This window comes from Macaca thibetana, unplaced genomic scaffold (assembly GCF_024542745.1).
Source record: "Macaca thibetana thibetana isolate TM-01 unplaced genomic scaffold, ASM2454274v1 unplaced_scaffolds324, whole genome shotgun sequence".
Lineage (NCBI taxonomy): Eukaryota > Metazoa > Chordata > Mammalia > Primates > Cercopithecidae > Macaca > Macaca thibetana.
Window position 1 is genome coordinate 1 of NW_026089113.1, and position 12,841 is coordinate 12,841.

The 12,841-nt window shown below is 38.8% G+C and overlaps 1 long non-coding RNA gene across 1 annotated transcript; it reads left to right on the forward strand.

Moving 5' to 3' along the window:
• Nucleotides 1-6: 6 nt before the first annotated feature.
• Nucleotides 7-12,805, forward strand: LOC126947436 (uncharacterized). Its single transcript, XR_007723075.1, has 3 exons — nucleotides 7-2,726; nucleotides 4,288-8,257; nucleotides 12,160-12,805. It is a non-coding gene; the product is annotated as an uncharacterized LOC126947436 (long non-coding RNA).
• The last annotated feature ends 36 nt before the right edge of the window (nucleotides 12,806-12,841 follow it).

Here is a 12,841-nt window from a genome sequence, read left to right on the forward strand (position 1 = left end):
CTTTCTCTGAGATCTCCTTCTCTTCCAAAGCCTTTGGCTCCTCTGTGCCCATTTTGGCAGGTTGTTCTTTGGGTTGGCTGTGCAGATGTCATCTTGAGGTTTTTCTCATCTGCTCTCCTAGAGTAGATCCATTGTTTCCTGGATCCCATGTCATCTTTCTTGGCTTTCCCTTTGTCATTTTCCCTGACTGTGTCCTCCAGTAAAACCCAAAGGAAGCATAGAGTGGCATATTTTCTGATCTCTAGCTTCTGAAAAAAAATGCAATGCAGTGTTTGGATTTTGGAGTCAGTCGAGATAGGTTTGAATCTTGGTTCTACTGCTTATTAGCTGTAGGCCCTTGGGCTGATTCCCTAAGTGCTCTATGCATCAGTTTTCCATTTGCAAAATGGGGGAGCCAGCAATAGTATTAGTACCTATGTTTCTAGGGCGCTATGAGGATTAAATGAGTTGGTACGTGTAAACCATTTAGAACAGTGCCTGGTGCATAGCACATCCCCATCACAATTCACTTTTGTCATAATCTACCCTCACACTTGATTGATAGTTTGGTTGATTATGTATTTCTAGGTTGAGGATAATTTTACCTTAGAATTTCAAAGTCTGTGCTGTTGTCTTCTAACCAGTCATGGTGGTGAAGCCTCATGTCATCCTGAGTGTCACTCATTTAGGTATGACTTTCTCTCTGGAAGCTTTTAGGATTTTGTCTTTTCCTTGGTGAGCTGAAATAGCACAACATTGTACTTAGGTCTTTTTTCATTCACTGTGCTGGGTACACCGAATGGATAGGCCTATGGATAGGCTCTTTCAAAGTTGGAATCTTGAATCTTGTCATATTTTTGTTAACTTTCTCCTTTCCATTTTATTTGATCATTTTGAGGCATCTGTTAATTGGATTTTAGACCTCTTGTCTTGACTCTTGTATCTCATGTTATTTCTAATTTTTTTTTTAATTTTAAATTCTGGAATATTTTTCTTATCTTTTGACTTGTAGGAAATGTTATTTGGACAGTCAAAACTTTAAGTTTTGTTTTGGTTATTTATTGTTGCTTAACCAATTTTCCCAAAACTTAATGGCATAAAACTACACATTTATCTCTGTCACTACTGTATGGGTTAACTGGGGATAGCTGGACAGTTTTTCTGCTGGTTTCATTTGGCATCTCTCACTGTGTGGTTAGACGGTGTCAGGGACTGGTCATCTGGATACTCAGCTGCAGTGGAATGTCTGAGACAGCTTCTTCACCCACAGGTCTGCCTGTGGGATGTTTCTTCATGTGGCCTTGGTGTTTCTTCATGTGGCCTTCCTCTCTGCCTAGCATCTCATGCTCTGAGGCCTCTTCATGTGGCTTCTCTTTCTCCAAGAAGATAGTCAGTACTTATTTTGGCTTCCAGAAGCACACAAGTGGAGCTGCCAGGTGTTCTTCAGACTTAGACCTGGAAAGGTCCAGTGTCATTTCCAGCAAATTCTCTAGGCTAGAGTGAGTCTTGGGGCCAACACAGATTCACTGTGGGATGGGCCTGTCCAAGGACATGACGACAGGAGGTGTGGCTCATTGGGGACCAACTCCCAAGATGAACCCTGAGTTCTAAGAACTTTTTCTTTTCTGATTATTCCTTATTCATATTCTATTTTTGTTTTATTCATGTAATATATTCACAAGTGTCTTTATGAAGTGATTTTGACACTCTTTTGTCTTCTCCCTAGCATCTCTTTGTTCTTTAATAAATTTTTTCTTAGTTTATCTTTTGTCTTATTTTTCTTTTTAAAGCCTTTCCTTAAATTTTATCTATTCTATGTTGCTTATCATTTGTAGTCTTCTTTTTTTTTTTTTCTTTTTTGAGACAGAGTTTCGCTCTTGTTGCCCAGGATAGAGTACAAAGGCGTGATCTCGGCACACCGCAACCTTTGCCTCCTGCGTTCAAGTGATTCTCCTGCCTCAGCCTCCTGAGTAGCTGTGATTACAGGCATGTGCCACCATGCCTGGCTAATTTGTGTATTTTTATTAGAGACAGGGTTGCTCCATGTTGGTCAGGCTGGTTTCCAATTCCCAACCTCAGGTGATCTGCCCACCTAGGCCTCCCAAAGTGCTGGAATTAAAGGCCTGAGCCACAGTGCCCGGTCTGTGTTCTTTTTTTTTTTTTTAATTCCTTTTTTTGTTCATTCATATCTGAGAGAGATACTAAAAGACTGGGAGGCTGGGTGTGTCAGCTCACACCTACAATCTCAGTACTTTGGGAGACTGATGTTGGAGGATCACTTGAGCCCAGGAGCTCAAGACTAGTTTGGGCAATGTTGTGAGACCCGATCTTTACAAAAAATAAGTGAAAATAATAGCCAGGTGTGGTGACACCCACGTGTAGCCCCAGCTACTTGGGAGGCTGAGGCAGGAGGATCGCTTGAGCCTGGGATGTTGAGGCTGAAGTGAGCTGTGATCATCCTGCTGCATTCCTGCATTCCAGCCTGGGTAAAAGAGCAAGACCCTATCTCAAAAATAAAAAATATATAAATTAATTAATTAAATAAATAAGTACTAAAAAAAAAATTAAAAAATTGATTGGGAGTTCTTCATGGCCAAGATTTGGCAACTGATAGCTTTTAGGGGGAATGTATGCTGATTCCTGATTGTTTTCCTCTACCCCTCTTTCTTATCTCCCGGTGCAATCATAAATGATGGCTGGAACTACTCCATTCCTCTGGAGATGAAATCTGCATTCTCTTGTCTGAGGTAGATATGTTTGCTTGGGTTCTGCTTAAGGAGATGGGGGAGAGCAGTGCATTTCAGTGCCTGAAAAATGTGTTCTCTATATAGGCTTTTGGTTAATCTCTGTTTTCAGTCTTGCCTGTCAGTCCCACCCTCGGGGATACCTGGTGTCTGAGTCTAGAACCTTTCCAGGTTGCTGTGGGACAAATTAGCTTCCTTGTTTTCGGTATCCCCCTGACCTCCACTTTTGTTTGCTTTGCTCGACTAATTAACCATTTTCCATTTACTGTCATTGTCTAATGGAGGTGAATTCTCTTCTGTTGGTAATCCCATTTCTTTTTTTGTAATTGTGTGTTTATATAATGTTTCTTCTTCACTGTATTTCTAGAGGAGCCTCAGGACAAAGAGCAGATGGTGGAAATATGTGTTCAGTGTTCAGTTTTTTTCTGTAAGACATTTGCAAATTGTGTTTTTCACTGAATATCACAGGGACTTAATGCATATAGAGCTACCTTGTTTTTCATGATTGTGCCTACAATTCTATGGAGAAATATAATTTGTGAATTACCTGATGAAATTTTCCTAATTTTGAATCATCCTTGCATTCTTATAATAAACACTGTAAGAATGGCTATGGTAATATTTCATTTTTGCATTTTTACTTCTGTATTAAATAAGATTATATTTTGTTTGTTTCCTTTAAGGCTCTTATTTCATTTCAGTATCAAGGGTATGCAGGGATAGCTTGGGAAGCTTTACATCTTTTTTCTAAGACTTAGGATGTAGATCTAGTCTGCACAGTAATTTTCAACTACAGGAATATTATGCCTCCCGTGGGAGGTTTGGAAATATCTGGAGACATTTTTGTGGTCACAACTGGTCATGCTTGGGAGGTCTTATTGGCATTTCGTGGGTAGAGGGGATATTACTAAATGTGCCACAACACAGCAGGAGAACCCTCCACAAAGAATTGTCTGGCCCAATATATCAATATTGCTGAGGCTGACAAACCCTGGTTTAAATGAATGTCCAATTTGGAAGATGAGTCTTTGTCTTTTCCTTCTTCTGCGTATTGGTCTCCAGATTTTCCATTTCTTCAGTCAGTTTTCGTAACTGTAGATTCTTAAAAGAAATGAGCACTTCATCCATACTTCTAAGGTGTTTTAAAGATGTGTAAAGTTTTCACTTTTTGCATCATATTCACATGTGGCTATATACCCTTTTCTCTTCAAAGTTTTCTTTATCTTGATCACTTATCAGAGGCGTGACTGTTTTATTATCTTAGTCTTTTGAAAGAATCCTCCTTTAGTGTTATTTTTTAAATTTGGTGGGGTGTTTTTCACATTTTCCTTAAGTCTTCATTATTTCCCCTTTTTGTTTATTTTGCTTTTTCTAGTGTAGTGGATCAATGTAATTTAAATTGCTTTTTAAACAAACATATAAGGGTATACACTTCCTTTGGGTGCTGTTTGACTTTATTGCACAAGTTTTAAAATCTATTTTCTAAATAGTTTGTATTTTCTAAGTCATTTTATTGCAACCTCTGTTCACATTGCTCTTACTATTAAAACTTTCTGTTGGCCAGGCATGGTGGCTCACGCCTGTAATCCCAGTATTTTGGGAGGCCAAGGCAAGTGGATCACCTGAGGTCGGGAGTTTGAGACCAGCCTGACCAACATGGAGATAGCCCATCTCTACGAAAAATACAAGAACTAGCCAGGTGCGATGGTGCATGCCTATAATCCCAGCTACTCGGGAGGCTGAGGCAGGAGAATCGCTTGAACCCAGAAGACAGAGGTTGCAGTGAGCTGAGACCGTGCCACTGCACTCAAGCCTGGAAAACAAGAGCAAAACTCCATTAAAAAAAAAAAAAAAAAAAAAAAAACAAAAAAAAAAAAAAAAACTTTTCATTGTGAGATATGACATGTATGGAAATTATATAAAACATAAGCTTAGTGTAACATATAGTTAGAGTCAGTACTTGGGAACCAACACCTAGCCAGCACCGAGGTGAAGAGAAGGCACATTGCTTGCACTACAGAAACCTTCTGCAGGCTGCTTCCCAATCACCATGCCTCTGTACACTTCATCTTGCCTTCTGTTTCTCTAGTGTTATCACTCATGTATGCATCCTTGAACAATACAGTGTAGTGTTGCCTATTGTTTGAACTTTTGAAAATCATACTATATGTATTTTTTCATCTCTTTGTTGTACTCAACATTGTGTATGAAATTTGTTCCTATTGTGTGTAGCTATAGTTCTTTTGCATGGCTGTATTTACTCCATTGTTTGAAAACACCATACCATTTATTCCCTTGACTAGATACAGACATGTGGGTTGTTTCCCATGTTATTAGGAAGAGCAAATGCTGCTATGATCATTTTTATCTATATTTAATGGTACCCCTGTGCCAGCATTTCTCTGGGGCACATACTTAGGAGTTGGATGACTGAGGCATGAGGATCAATTTCTTCTTTTACCCAAGACTTATCTACGAAAAAAAAAAAAAATTTAAAAAGCATTTTAGGTGGCTTTTGAGGTATTTTAAGTGCATCAATATGGTCAGAGAATTTGGCCTGTGACCTTTCAGCTAGATTATCAGCAATCATTTAGACTTCACAGTTGGCGTTACTGTTGTCTTTGCTTATTGCTACTTCTTGTATTATGTCTCCTGCTCCCTGCCCCTCAAGTATATCCCTGAATAATATCCTGGGTTTTTTTTTTTTTTTTTCCTAGAAAGGGTTTGTGGGGATGTGTATGGAGTGTGTTCCATGAACTTGCTGTGTGTTATCACTTGTTCAACAAATATTTGACTCTGTATGAAGTACCCATCCATATCAGTGTGGAGAATCCCGAGGCAAACATACACAGATATGATTCCTGTCTTGATGGAGCTAGATATAGAATTCTGAGGTCATAATTGAGTTTCTTTCCAGGTCTTTACACTTTTATGTTCTGATATTTATTGTTATAGATGGAAAGTCTCATGCCTATCTGATTCGTAGTTCTTTCTGATAGTTAGTATGATTTTCTGTGTAACTGTAAAGTGTGGGGTTTTATTTTATTTTATTTTTATTTTATTTTTTTTTTTTTTTTTTTTTTTTTGAGAGGAATTCTTGCTCTGTCACCCAGGCTGGAGTGCAGTGGCACGATCTTGGTTCACTGCAACCTCCACCTCTCAGGTTCAAATGATCCTCCTGCCTCAGCCTCCTGAGTAGCTTGGACTACAAGCATGTGCCACCATGCCTGACTAAATTTTTGTATTTTCAGTAGAGACAGGGTTTCACCGTGTTAGCCAGGATGGTCTCGATCTCCTGACCTCGTGATCTGCCTGCCTCAGCCTCTCAAAGTGCCAGGATTACAGACATGAGCCACCTCAAATGCTTTGCTGAGTCAAGTCCATTGTGCTCTGGCCCTTCTACAAGTGTTTTTTTTTGTTTGTTTGTTTTTTTGATTGGATGGTTTTTTTTTTTTTTTGTTTGTTTGTTTGTTTTGGTTTAGGGGTCTTATTTTTACCTCCTAGAATTGTCTTTTGCATTGTAATCTGTTTTGTATTTTGTGGATACAGTATCTTCTCAATTACTGCTAAAGATTCCAATTAGGTTTTACAATTCTGTTTATTTCCTTCATTAGCAGTGCTTCAGGTCATTTGTGCTTCTTTGACTTGGCACCTTCCTTTCAGGTTGCTAATTTTCTTCAACTCTCTGATGATACATGGTTATCTGTTCATTTATACATGAGGTATACCTTTGAGCAGTATCAGTTGTTATGAATGTCTTCAGAATTGTCACTCTTTTCTGCTGTGGCCTCCCCCTCCTGGTTTGCAGACCTGTGCTCTTCCTGTGGCATGAGGATGGGGAGGTGCTGGCCGGTGAGCTTTCCAGATTTTGAACTAAAAGGAAGAGCAGAATCTGTTATAAGATTTTGCTGCTGCATTGAGTTATATTAAAAAACATTCTGTCTTTTCTCTCTGGTTTTGACACTGATAGTAAGAGACCTTCAAGATAGGCTTCCTATTAGCGGAGTGATCCTTACCAACTATAGCTGGGACAAGTACGGTGAAGAATGTTTGATTCTTCCAACAGAATTGGTCCCTCCATTATTTGGATTGGGTTTGTGGCTTTCTTGAGGCCAGCAGTCTGATGCCATCTGCTTTGTATCTTCCAGCATGTCCTTATAGTTTTGGTTCACTAAGGGTATTCTTTTTGTATTTGTTGTTTTGCTGCTGCTGCAGCACACTTACTCTCTTTTATAAAATTCTGTCATTTCAGTGGGGTTTTAGAAAGAGGACCAGGTCACATCTTGAAATGAAATTAATCTTAGGATTTCACAGCCCTAACTCATTTTTTGTTTTGATTAAATTACTTCCCCTTTTTGAGGGGGAAGGGGCTCAGCTTTCTCATGTGTAGAATGAAGGATAGTAAATGGGGTAGTGGTGACAGACCCAGTGCATGTGAGAATCACCTCAGAGAGCTTTTCAAAACAGATTCTTTGGGTAGGCTTTGAAATTAGCATTTCAAAAATGCTCTTTCAACCATTGATGCAACCAGATTCTTTGGGACTTTGAGGCTAGGTATATATTCTTTAGATACCCAGAATAATTGGATTTGGAATATAACAATTTAGGGAAATGAAGAAGGGGTGAATTCCATTTTGGAAGCTGCTGCTTAGATGCTGCTAAGACCTTTGTTGGTCTTGATTTCTGGATCCTAGTTTCTTGATCTTTTACATATTCTGGATTCTAACCTGAACTGGCCTTAATGGTTAAAGATGCATTTATATACTATGTCCTAACCAGGAAGCTTATCTTTTGAACTTTGCCCAAACTGGGTATGAAGGCCCTTCCTAAAAATTCATTACATTCATTTCTGAACTTGATAATTGTAATTTGTGTTAATTGGTAAATTATGTCTTGTAGAGAGATATTTGATAGTAAATTACATGCTTTTAAAAAGAAAATTTGCTTTATAGTGAGGTGGTAATCATTTCATAATTCTTAGTTTTGGGAAGTGTCTACTATAGGTAACGCATCTGACCTTTTAAAATGTAAGGAAATTGAATTTATGTAATGATTCAGGCTTTTCAAAGTTACAAAGGTAGCTGTTTTGAGAAATTGATAGTTTGGGACATTTATTTTAAACAAAGTAAGCCTTTGATCTTATGCACATAGCCATATAAGTAAAAGGTTTCCTTATTTTAAATTAGATTACATTTTAAAGTTTTTTTCATTTTTCTTTATATTTGACTGATTGCTTTTCTTTATTCTGAAGGCATCCATTAAGTTAAATTGTTCAAAATCGTTTCAATTTGAAAAGCTGAGAACTGTTGTTTGTCAAATCAAAGTTGGATTTTAAAATGCACATTTTAATTTTAATAAGCTCTCTGGTAGTGGGCCTGCAGTGACAGATGGTTGGGAGTTTGTCCCTAAAGCTATGACACCAGTCTTCTAATGTGCATATTTGTTCCGTGTAGCCCTGGAAGATTCTTTCTCTATTTTCAAATGGGACAAAAGAAGAAGTGACTTCAAAAGAAGAGGAAGAAGAGATGGCTGAAGTAGGTATATTATATAAGAATAACATTTTGGCCAGGCCAGGTGGCTCATGCCTGTAACCCCAGCACTATGGGAGGCCAAGGCGGGCAGATCAGCTGAGGTCAGGAGTTTGAGACCAGTCTGGCCAAAGTGTCAAAACTCTCTCTCTACTAAAAGTACAAAAATTAGCTGGGCATGGTGGTGGGCACCTGTAATCTCAGCTACTCAGGAGGCTGAGGCAGGAGAATGGCTTGAACCCGGGATGGGGAGGTTGCATTGAGCCAAGATCGTGCCACTGCACTCCTGTCTGGGTGACAAGAGCGACACTCTGTCTCAAAAAAAAAGAAAAAATCATGAATATCTTCAGTTTTGAACATTTGAGTAATTCTCTAATCTCCTTTATAAATAACTACTAATGTGGAATAATTGAAAGCATATCATATTTGGAATGCAATTTAATTTATAAATTCTGGCTTTACCTCTAACTCATGATATGCCTTTGAGCAAACTTTTTATCTGAATTCTTGGATTTGATTTTCTGGAAAACAAAAGCTCTTAACTTTTAGCACTAAAATTATATTTTATACTAATCAGTACTTAACATGTATTTGGTTATTTTTTGGAAGAGAAACTACTGAGTTTAAAAAATTTTATGCTTGCATAAAAGGGGAATTTGAACATACTTTATGAACTACTTGCCAGAAGTAGTGAAACTGTCTCTTGTTGAAAGCTCATTCAAAAATTTGTCTTAGTCTGTTTTATAGTGTTTTAACAAAATAAGAGAGAGTGAGTAATTTATAAAGAACAGTCCTTTCTTTTCTGACAGTTCTGGAGTCTGGGAAATCCAAGATGAAAATATCAACATTTGGTGTCTCAGGGCCTTCTTGTTGCATCCTCACACGGTAGCAGGCAGAAGGGCAGGAGAGCAAGCTAGTCCAACGTGTGAAGCCTCATTCATAAGGGCCTTAATCCCATGAAGGAGTAAGAAGCCCGTCTTGGCCTAATAACCTCTTAAAAGTCCTACCTCTTAATATCATCACATTGGCAACACTTGAATTTTGGAGGGAATACACTCAAACAGTAGCAAATTTAGTACAGCAAATTCCAAAGACATTGAGCCTAGGCCAGTTGTCAGTCATGGGTATAATTTTAGATGTTTTCAGGCTCTGAAGCTTTGCATTTAAATTTAAACTTTGGAACAAAGATCTATGTCTCTGCATTGACCAAATAGAATGTATGTGAATTCCATGGTCTTGATTGTTTTAAAAGATTTTTTTCTGTTTGTGGTCTTATAATTAATTTAGGATTCCATTTTCTTAGTTTGGAAGTTATTAATCTAAAATATACTTTAGAGTGCTTCAGAACTAAAAAAGTAGTGTTGTAGGCTTCTTTTTGTTTGTTTTCTGAGAGAGGGTTTTACTGTCACAGAGGCTGGAGTGCAGTAGCGCAGTCATGGCTCACTGTAACCTTGAACTCCCGGATTCAAGCGATCCTCCTGAGTAGCTGGGACTACAGGCCTGTGCCCCATGTCCAGCTAATTACTTTTTTACTTTTTGTAGAGTTTGAGTCTCGCTCTGTTGCCCAGGCTGGTCTTGAACTCCTGGCCTCAAGTGATCCACCACCTCGGCCTCCCAAAGTGCTGGGATTACAGGTGTGTGCCACTGTGACTGGCTGTAGGCTTGTTTTATGAGTCTGGGAGTAAAATACTTCTTAAAATTGTCCAATTACAAGGAGAGTTTGTTTTAATGTTTTTATGCAGTTTAGCTTAGGTGGAATAAACTTCATGGAAACATTAAACCTTTTCCATGGGTCAGACATCCATTGTACTAAGATTCATGAACCCTTTCATTTCCCCTTCACAAGTTAATAAACAAGGGACTGCCCCTTTGAGGGAAATCTACAAAGGTAGGAGACTGAACTTTGGAGATGTCAGATTAGGCCAGGTGAAAAGCAGATATTCTAGGCTCCTAAAATAACGTGGGAACAGGCCCAGAGCAATTTTGGACATGGTGTGTTTGGGTGTATTGGATGCTTTTCTTTTGAGAAGGAAGGTTGATGTGTTGAAGTCATGGAAAGCAAGATTGTCCAGAAAAGGAAGATGGTTAAAAGTCTTGAATTTGAGAACGGAACGTTTCTATTTGTTGTGTTTGTTGATAAGAAGGCCTTAGGCAGGGAAACGTGCTGATAACACTGTTTTAGAAAGATATGTTGAATTCTGTTTGGGATGTGCTGACTAATACTTAGGTGGAGAAGTTTTGTGGATGGGAACATGACTGAGGTTAAAGACACAGGAGGAAATACAGGCCAAAAGCATTTGTGAGCACTGTGGGGAAAACAAGCATAGGATGGAAGATCAGAGCTGAAAGGTGCACACAGGGAGAAGGGAGCTCCATGAAGTCCAGAGTCATGGGCAGAGTTTGAGAGGAGGTAGTCAGTAATCTGGTCTAGAAATCGGGTAATTAGCCAGCTTGGGGGGAAAAAATCGAGATAAATATAAACTATTCCTTTAGAGATTTTGGCAATTGAAGTAGAAAAATAACATAATTGAAAAAAGTTAGGATTTAAACAATTCTGCATATATTTGTATATATGTAAGAACAGATAGTATGGGAAAGGAGGGAGCAGAATGATGTGAATAAAGATTTTGTTCTGCGGGGTATTATTCAAATTCTTTTAAAAATATTCTTAGTTTTTGAGATAGGGTCGCTGTCACCCAGGCTGGAGTGCAGTGGCGTGATCATAGCTTACTGCAGCCTGAAAGTCCTGGGCCCAAACGATCCTTCTATTTCAGCCTCCTGAGCACCTGAGATCAAATGCTTTTTTTAACTTACTTTTAAGTTGTTAACATCAATAGATGCTTCCTGCATAAAACCATAAACCTGGAAATTAGGGGAAGCACCAAATCTCTCCAGAGATAATAACTAAAATTAATTGAAATTAACATTTCAATATGAGTTCTTCTGGTCTTTTTCTGTGCTTATTTCAGCATAATTGAAATTCTTTCTATTCCTTTGTGTATTCCATTTTTCATTTCAAAGTTTTTCAATACAGGAGAAATTATGCTGTATTGGTATTTCAGTGGCCTCTTAATATTTCATGGACTTGAGTTAACTGTTTTGCTATTTTTGCACATGCAGATTTTGTGTTTGTTTTTGTGGTTGCAAGGTTGGAATAGGTATCCTCATGCCTAAATCTGTGCTTACATCTTAGACTAGTTTCTTCTAATGCAATTCTAGAGTCAAGTTTCTGGAACAAACTATGAACAGTTCAGGTTCTTGACACCTGCTGCCAAACCGTTTCAAAGGTTCCTCTTAAGAGGAGATTTAAACGATGGCTTGCCGGGCGTGGTGTCTCATGCTGGTAATCCCAGCACTTTGGGAGGCTGAGGTGGGCAGATCACTTGATGTCAGAAGTTTGAGACCATCCTGGCCAACATGGTGAAACCCTGTCTCTCCTCAAAATACAAAGAAATTAGCTGGGCGTGGTGGTGTACATCTGTAATCCCAGCTACCCAGGAGACTGAGGCATGAGAATCACTTGAACCTGGGAGGCAGAGGTTACAGTGAGCAGAGATTACCCCACTATACTCCTGCCTGAGTGACAGAGTGAGACTCTATCTTCAAAAAAAAGAAAAGAAGATAAGTTAAATAAAGAAGTATATAAATTAATGATGGTCTATTTCATACTAGTTGTGACTTTGTAAAGCTTTTAAATCTGCTTTACCCAGAGTCTAGCTTTTAAAGAAAATACAGGATATAAAAGGTGGGAGCCTCTTGAATGGAATATGGGGCTTTTTCTCTCTCCCCATAGATAGATATATTCTGTTTCTTGTTCCCCATTGAGTCAAGAATAATTGAACTTTTGGCATAAGAAACTGCTGAAGAAATATCGGTTGAATAACCTAATATTTCTCTTCTTTTTGCAGGATATAGAAGACTTAGATCACTATGAGATGAAAGAAGAGCCTATGAGTGGGAAACAGGTGGAGGATGAAGGAACTGAAAAAGAAAATTGGGCAATATTAGAGAAAATTAGGAAGACTGAAAGGTACGACCATTTAAATGTGGAAGCGTGTATAAATATCTGGAGCCTGGACTTTTTGGTTAAGTAATTATAGTTAATACCAGGCAATTCATGAACATGCCAATCTCAGCTGCTCTCCTCCTCCATTCCTGAGTTAGTGGTGGATTCAGTCATATGGTTATTGGTTTTGAGACAGGGTCTTGCTCTGTCACCTGGGCTAGAATGCGGTGGCACAATCATAGTTCACTGTAACTAGCCTTTATCTCCCAGACTACAGCAGTCCTCCTGCCTCAGCCTCCCAAGTGTCTCAGACTATAGGCATGTGCCACCACACCAAGCTAATTTTTTTGATTTTTAGTAGAGATGGAGTCTCACTGTGTTGACCATGCTGGTCTTGAACACCTGAGTTCAAGCAGTCCTGCTACCTTGCCCTGCCCAAGTGCTGGGATTACAGACATGAGCCACCATGCCCAGCCACACTCATATGCTTTGTTGCCCAAGGTTATCTTTCTCATCTATGAATAGCCACTTTTTACCCTGTTCATCTGCTCTTCACATCCTGGAACCACCTGCTGATCCCTGTA